This window comes from Rhyacophila brunnea, unplaced genomic scaffold, assembly GCF_057557595.1.
Source record: "Rhyacophila brunnea isolate RB1 unplaced genomic scaffold, BYU_Rbru_1.0 scaffold_5, whole genome shotgun sequence".
NCBI classification, from domain to species: domain Eukaryota; kingdom Metazoa; phylum Arthropoda; class Insecta; order Trichoptera; family Rhyacophilidae; genus Rhyacophila; species Rhyacophila brunnea.
In genome coordinates this window covers 47961377-47969349 of record NW_028233170.1, presented here as the reverse complement: position 1 = coordinate 47969349, position 7973 = coordinate 47961377, and positions in this window count along the sequence as shown.

Below are 7973 nucleotides of genomic sequence, written 5' to 3'. Positions count from 1 at the left end.
GCCCTACAAGTAGACGAATTATGAAAGAAACTGAAATGATAAATCACATTATACAACTACCAATGTACTGTTATGCATTAGATCGATACGTCGATAAGAGATTCTAATTAGAGAAACCGCAACTTCCTGTGATAACAATAGCATCCTCTGATATCAATAATATTGTCAATTTAAATATTGATTCATTTTATTCTAATTAATTCTAGAAAACCACAAAACAATAATATCATGTTATTTGTGTTTGATAATTGGAAACATCTAGAACATTATTCAATCTATATATGAACCATTGTACACGTAATTAATTTGTTAGTTCTTTGTCGACCATTGTACCTATATTATGTAAGTTGGCTTTCTGTCAATTGTAATAAATCTGTATTACTTGTAATTTATCACCGTTTAATAAATCAAACATCTATCAAAAGTTCTTCTATTTTCGATTTGATATCTCCTGTGAATATATCCGCCCTCTTTCGCTATTCCTGACAAATCAAAAGAGACTTTTACAGAGTCCTATTTCATAGTCCTCTGTATAATAATAATAAAATAGCAAATAATACCTAACAAGTATAAAGACTATTTAATTTCGTATATTACGAAACCTAAAAGACTTAGTGAAAGTGATTAACTATCTTACTTAAACTATTCCACTTTTTGGGGACGTAACAGTACGAAGAACTCCTTCGCCATAATTTTTCGTGTATACTATTGTCTCAGGTAAACGAATCACAAAATAAAAAGCGCCTCTCATATTATGTATACGAAAAAGATCCCAGCATTTGGTCTATAAAAACTGGTAGTGGTTCTATATTTTCCCATTTCTGTTTGGATAGAGTCTGTTATTGTTTTAAGTAAGTCTGAAGTAACATAGGCGATTTGTTTCGGGTTTGATGTGGTTAATTAGCTACAGCAGCCATTAAACGTGGTTTGCTTTGAAACACCGAATAAAATTTCGTCACAGATGAAATTGAAAAGCAACTGAAAATAAAACGATTTCTCTCTTCTGTCCAGCTTTTATTGTCTTTGTATTACTTGAAAACTAATAATAATGTTAGACATTCACATTTCATTCACAAATAATTTAATATTAGATAAAGGGCAAGGCGATGAATATATCTTTTAATCCTCACAGGGAGCCCTCGAAGGGTGGTAGAGGGACATTGGAAGACAAGGGGCGTTAGGCTGATTAAAAGGTGCAAGTAATGAAAATTTATACATCTTATGAATAAATTCGTATGGATGCGCTTGCTTACCATAGGTCTAATGAAAAATCAGCATGGAAGACATGACTTTATGTGTAGGGAACAAAGCGGACAAAGAATATGTACAAATCGATACCTCTTAACTTCACGTGTGTACAACATTTTGGGATTTTTTAGTCATAATGATTTATGCATGTAAAATAATAAATATTTAAATTGTCTATGGAATTTTATGTGTTTTCAAGTGACCGAACATTCTGCTGGTATTTGAACAAATTTAAATGGAACTTTCCCAGTATGCGTGTCCGGAAACTTGTACGCATGCAGTTCGCCGTATCACACTTCACCGTGAAATGTTGTGTCGGAAATACATGGCCGTATATTAAAGACCGCCCAACCTCTTTGGGTCGTATAGTACTGGCATAAAATTCAAGTCTAAATAAAACACGGTTTTTGTCGGTATACACTTTACATGAAGCCAGCAGCAAACAAATATTGAAAATAGCAGATATACTGAATCATTTGTTAGGTTATGTTAGGTTTTCATTCTTGAATTCATGAATTTTGCCAAAATCAGCAATGTTCATAATATTGAATCTAATAAAATTTGAGACCGTATAGTATACGGTCATCTCTTTCCGATAAGAACGCTCACGGCGAACTGTGCGACGGTGATTTTTTTTACGTACAATTTACATGTAACTGTACTAATGTGCCATTTCATATGTTTTTAAGTGGTAAGTTATGTGTGTATAAAAACAAAAATATGGTAATTTTTTTATTATTTAAGTTAAGTTTTCAATGCATCAGTGCTAAGGAAATACACTATTTAAAAGGGGGCGAGCTGAAAATGTTTGGGTTACAAATGTAATTACTATACTTATATTTATAAAATATTATATTTTCTCACTGGGTTAGGTAGGAAGTAATGTAGGTACTTAAACTAATTTGAAAAATGAGAACTTTGATGTACTTATATATTTTGTAGTTATTTGCATAAGGAATCTTTTAAAACTCGCTTGTGGCAATTAATAAACTTTTCCGCTTTTTTGTAGGCGTGTACGTCCTGTCAAATTTAATGTCTATTGAAAAGGGTTTGGTAATTTATTGAAATTGACTAAGAAACTAATTACATTTTGTAGTTCTTATGTTTAAAGGTTTATATACGTATCAGTTTATTAGTTAATATCACTTAAATCCTATTTTTTATTATCATAATAAGTGTTTCTTATTTGAAAGGTCGAATATTTCTAAAATAAAAATACCCCCTGTTCTTTCTATATTTACTACCATAAATAAAACAAAAACATGTGATTTCACTTTATGCATATTGATCTCTTCCGGTTTGGTTTTAAGGGGTGTAAATGTTTGTTTTTAAAATACACATCCCCCATAAGATACCGATTTCGTTTCTAAGGGTCGTAGACGACACACTTTTAGCAATCACCCTCTTAATTACTCGTTCACATATCTACCCATATATTATTAATTTATCTTGTACATAGTAAGTATAATAATATAACATCAGAACTAAGAACGACGGTGGATACCTACTTGAATATTAAATACTCAAAAAAAATGTTTAAAAATAGAAAAGCTACGCGTGGATCAAGTATGATGGGGTTGGCTTCACAAAACGAAAACGTAAATACAATTTGAGGGATTAATTTTTTTCACTATGGATTGAAAAATATGATTATAATTATTATCTATCTCTATTTTTTTTGTTAACGACATATAGATAGGTACCTACCAGCGTGTCCGGAAATTTGTACGTGTGTGAGTTGTTGTATCGAAAATAGATGGCCGTATAGTATTGAGATCAAATTCATGTCTAAATAAGACACTTAAAAATAGGTAAGTAATAAAAGCCACCGGAATGCAACGGAAAATAAGACAGAAGAAAATAGGAAATTAAATATATAATTATGAATTAATCAAAAGTAGCTTAGCAAAATTAATATTCTTGTAGAATCTAATAAAATTGAAACATTTGCTGTTTGCAATGAAGAACGTGTTATTTTTTTATAGCAATGTGGCCATTTTTTTCGCGTAAGACAGCTCTTCATGATGATTTGGCTGTCAAACAGCCTTCTCAGTGAGATGGGAACACTTCTGTCGGCATTCTACGACACACAAGACCCACACGTGGCACTAATGAATTAAAGTAACCATTTGGGGCATCCAATCTATGCTTTAATATTCTGACATGGCATGTCTAAAGGACAAGACAGGACACAAATGGACGCAAAAGATCCTAATAATTATTATGACATTTAGTTAGGTCACACACATTCGATAATCACCTGTGGATGGGAAAAAGGCCGCAATAACTCGTAATGCGTCAATTACATTGAGCTACTTTACGAGCTGTTTGTTGGCGAATTTAAAAGCGAGCGATTCAGCTACTGCGATTGTGATGATGACACACAAAACTTTCCATTCGCTGAGAAGCCACAAGCCAGCGACTATTTTGACAGATCGTAGTTCGTTTTTTTTACCGGGAGGTTACTACTGCGCTCTACTGCGCAGACGCAGTAGGCCCACACGCCGGCGTGTAGCGTGTAAAGTTGACAGGCTTTCAACTTTTCTCGCTAGATTGTTTACAATCTGCTTGTTAGCTTATTCAATGATGACACTGGGCGACTTTACAGGCATTATGTAAATTCGCCAACAAGCAGCTCAATGTAATTGACGCATAAGTGAGCACGCGTAGTTATAGCTGCAGACTAGATGTTTATCACTAGACTCAAAGCGCAGAGTGCCTGGGTATGGAGAATGTACTAGGAAAGTGCATATTCCGCGGTTAAAGCGACGATACATTGTTAGTAGTAGGCGGGGTAAATATGAAAGTAAGTATTTTGTTAATCCCGACACCTTAAAAATAATAATAAAATATTATGTAGGTATATAATATTATTTAAGTGGACCTCCCCTAAATATTTTTTCTGTGTGCCCCCTTAATTATGTAACAGGCTCGATCGAATGTCTAGTCTAGTTATCTAGTCTCTTAGTCATCTAGTTTTTTAGTCATCTAGTCATTTAGTTTTATCTTAGTTATCTTAGTCTAGTCTAATATCCACACAATAATTCTAAATTTTGAAGTATATTATCTTCCGTCTGGATTAAAATCTAGTATAATAAAATCAGTATAAAATTGTATCACAATCCGTTGTATTTGTCATCGGATGGGCGTTAGGTTTGATAGAATATTTTATTTGGAAATTCTATTTCTAGTAAGATGCCCTGAAATAAGAATTTCTTGCACAATCGTAACTTAAAAAAAAACAACATTCCATCTATTATGCCGACCTCCTGCCATAGGTCAATATGAAGAGCTATAATATAAAATATATTGATTAATATTATAACCCATAATAATTATTATTAAGCATAATATTATTACTAGGGGATTTTCAGATACAGATTCAAATTCAAAACAATTTAAATTATTATTAGGTATTTTGTTTTCAACTATTCTAGGTAGGTATGTAAAACGAATAGGTGTAAATAATCAAAGAACGTGAATTTTAGAAAAGAAGGGGCTTTACAATAAATATTATTTGAAAATTAATAACAGTTAAAATTTTCTGATTTTAATAAGGCATAAATGACACATCTATAAATTAATAATTATACAAGACTAAGGATTCCAATCCCGGAATCCCGAGCTATTTTCGATACCTATGAATCCCGGGATTGATAAACATAATCCCGAAACTGTCGGGATTGATTTTTTTATCAATTTTTATGGAAAATAAAATAAAAACGAAAATATAACAGAAAAAATACTTTTAATAGCAAATAACTAACTACATTAGAAATAAACTGAGTTTGAATGAAGTTTGATTTATATCCATGTGTAAGTTGCCTTAATAAAAATGAGAAAGATTGGAAAAGAACAATGCTTCGCACTATTAACAAAGTAATTCCACCATGATCTCATACGTTTTACGGCAGTTTCATATTTGGCTGACTAATTCGATTTATGAAGCGGAAAGGCCATGAGTACACCATGATTTGCTTTACTATTTTAAATCTCGCTAACCCATTCATTAAGTCTACTATCAGAAACAGCAATCTCATATTAAATTCACATTATTATTTATATTACAATATTATTTACTCCATTAAACTTATGTATTTCCAAGATTGAACGTATACAATATTAAGAATAAATGTCTTAAATAGTATAAATTATACTAGATTTATTTTTGACCGATTTTATCAATCTTATTTGTAAATATAACAATTTTATATTAACAATGGAAAAAAATGCCAATTCCGGGACCAGTCCCGGGATTGTCAAATTGTAATCCCGAAATCCCGGGATCAAAATTTTGGCTCGGGATTGGATTCCCTATACAAGACTGTTTTTAGGGTACTCTGAGAATAAATAGAGGAGGCAATCAGTCAACAATGAACGTATAATGAGAAATTGGGAATGTTTTCAATGTGTTTTATCGTACACGTACGTACATACCTATTTGGCGAGTAGGCATCAATTATTTAAAAAAAGATTCACTCAATAATTTCTATTTACTCTAAACACGTGTTTCTATTTTGCACACATAACTTTTGAGATAAATAAACATTTGCTTATTCAAACACAATATAATTAATATTAGATTTATTTTAGCCATTAATTATTGGTTTAATCTTAATGTATTTAGAGTAAAAAATTGTCACCGTACATACCATCGCAGGCATTTTTTCAGCATGCAGTTCTGTTGCAAATTCACATTACATCGAAACTAGAAAACGACCACTATGTCAAAATATGTATTAATAGCAACACTACAGTTATGTCACATACAGATAACTTCACTACAATCACTTCGATGGAGAACTAAAACAAACATGGAATTTGAAAGGGGGTGAATTTTTTTCACAGTTAGTTATATTATACTCTAAAGATATTCTTTTAGCATAAATTAACAAGACAACAATCGGTGGAATTGTGTCAAGATGCGTTTGCTGCGACGCTGTTAGAGCTGCGCTAAGCAGTTGGTGGATTTGTGTTAGCAAAATTAGCGTTTTGTGCTTGGTTATTTTCGTAACTATCTCTATTTCGCGTAAAGTATTGTCAAGATGACAGCTGTTTGGTAGTGGGTGGGTTCGGAAATGGACCACGTTATGACTCACTTATCTGAAATAAAATTTCTCAAAGGATACCTAGGTTTTATAATTAACAATGGTAAAGAATATCTGGCCCGCATTAGGATTATCTTTGCGCCATTATTTGCAAAGGAAATTACTTATTCACCGGAAAATTTTCTAATTAGATTCTAGTTAAATTCTTACTCCAAATTAATGATTTTATGATTTGTAAAATAATAATATAGTATCTACACCGGTGTTTCTTAACCATTCTTGAATAGCGGAACCCTTGAGACATTTTGTAAAATATCGGAAACCTTACCTGGCTTACACATATCAGGACCGAGATGGATAAACGATAATATTTTAGTAGGTACCTAAGTATAAATAAGTATTCTCAAATCCTATTATTTTTCTCGTGGCTATTTATTCGATGGATACATGGAAAGGTGATCATTAAAATTGCCACCCAGAATTCCAGACCCCCAGGCAAAACCCTGTCAATCTCCCTCGTGTGGGGGGCATAGGATTCTGAATAAGGCTTGTTAATTTACTTTGATATTGAATATTAGGTGTATGTGGTTACCTATCGGATCGTTGTAAGTATCTACATTTTCAATACATAATACAAATTTAATAATCATAGTTGAATAATAAGTTATTGACGCAACAGGCGACCACAATATCTAAGCTTTTCAACTGGGTGTATTAGAAAATCTACAGGGTAAGTAGGTATCTACATAAATAGTAAACATAATATTTAAACAAATATGATCTAATTGTAGGTAGCTATTGTCATTTCAATTGATATTATCCGTGTTAATATATCGAGAGCGGAGGGCCGACGAGCTGACTGATTTTTAGGCTTCCACGATAAAATAAAAACCATACATGAAGCGCCTAGTTTCTAAAGCCCCTAAAACGATTTTAGGAAGTTCTGAGAAAAATGAGAAAAAACCATATCTATTAATAATTTTTAATTCGTCACATTCTAAGGAGTACTTTGGCTTTCCATTTTAGGGGTATTTGAAAAGTACACCCAACCATTTTAGCGGGTTTTGAAATTTACCCTAATTTTTGATCATACGTATTGATTGTTTTTGGCGTTTTTTAATGTTCAATCTTTGGCCATCATATAGGTAACAAAAATATCCATCTAATTAAGTACATAACTAACTCAAAAATTTTCAAAAACCGTTTTAAGGGCTTTTGAAACTAGGCGCTTCACATCACGTCCTTCGTCTAAAATTAATTATTTTTGAATATGACACATAATATAAATATAAAATATGTTTTTTTAGTGTCCACCTACGTATCTGTTTGAGTAGTTATATTCTTATTGACCTCTTTGATGTTACGCTTTGGATAATATTTTTTCTCAATTTGTCAGAAATATGCATCTATTAAGAGTTTGGTGTAATTTAATAATCTATGACTCTTTTAAATCGATTGCGTCACCTGCATAAAAAAAAATACTGCTGCTCCGATATTATAAAATGTAATATAACTGTTAGTTCGCCCCTGTCTACTTGTCCATCACTGACGCAAACTAAAAAATGCCGCCCCCTCCCATGTTTACCACCTCAACTTTTATGTAAATAAATAACTGTCATATTTTATTTACTTCTCGGTTATCTTAATCAGATGAATGCAATTAAATTCTGATGTACC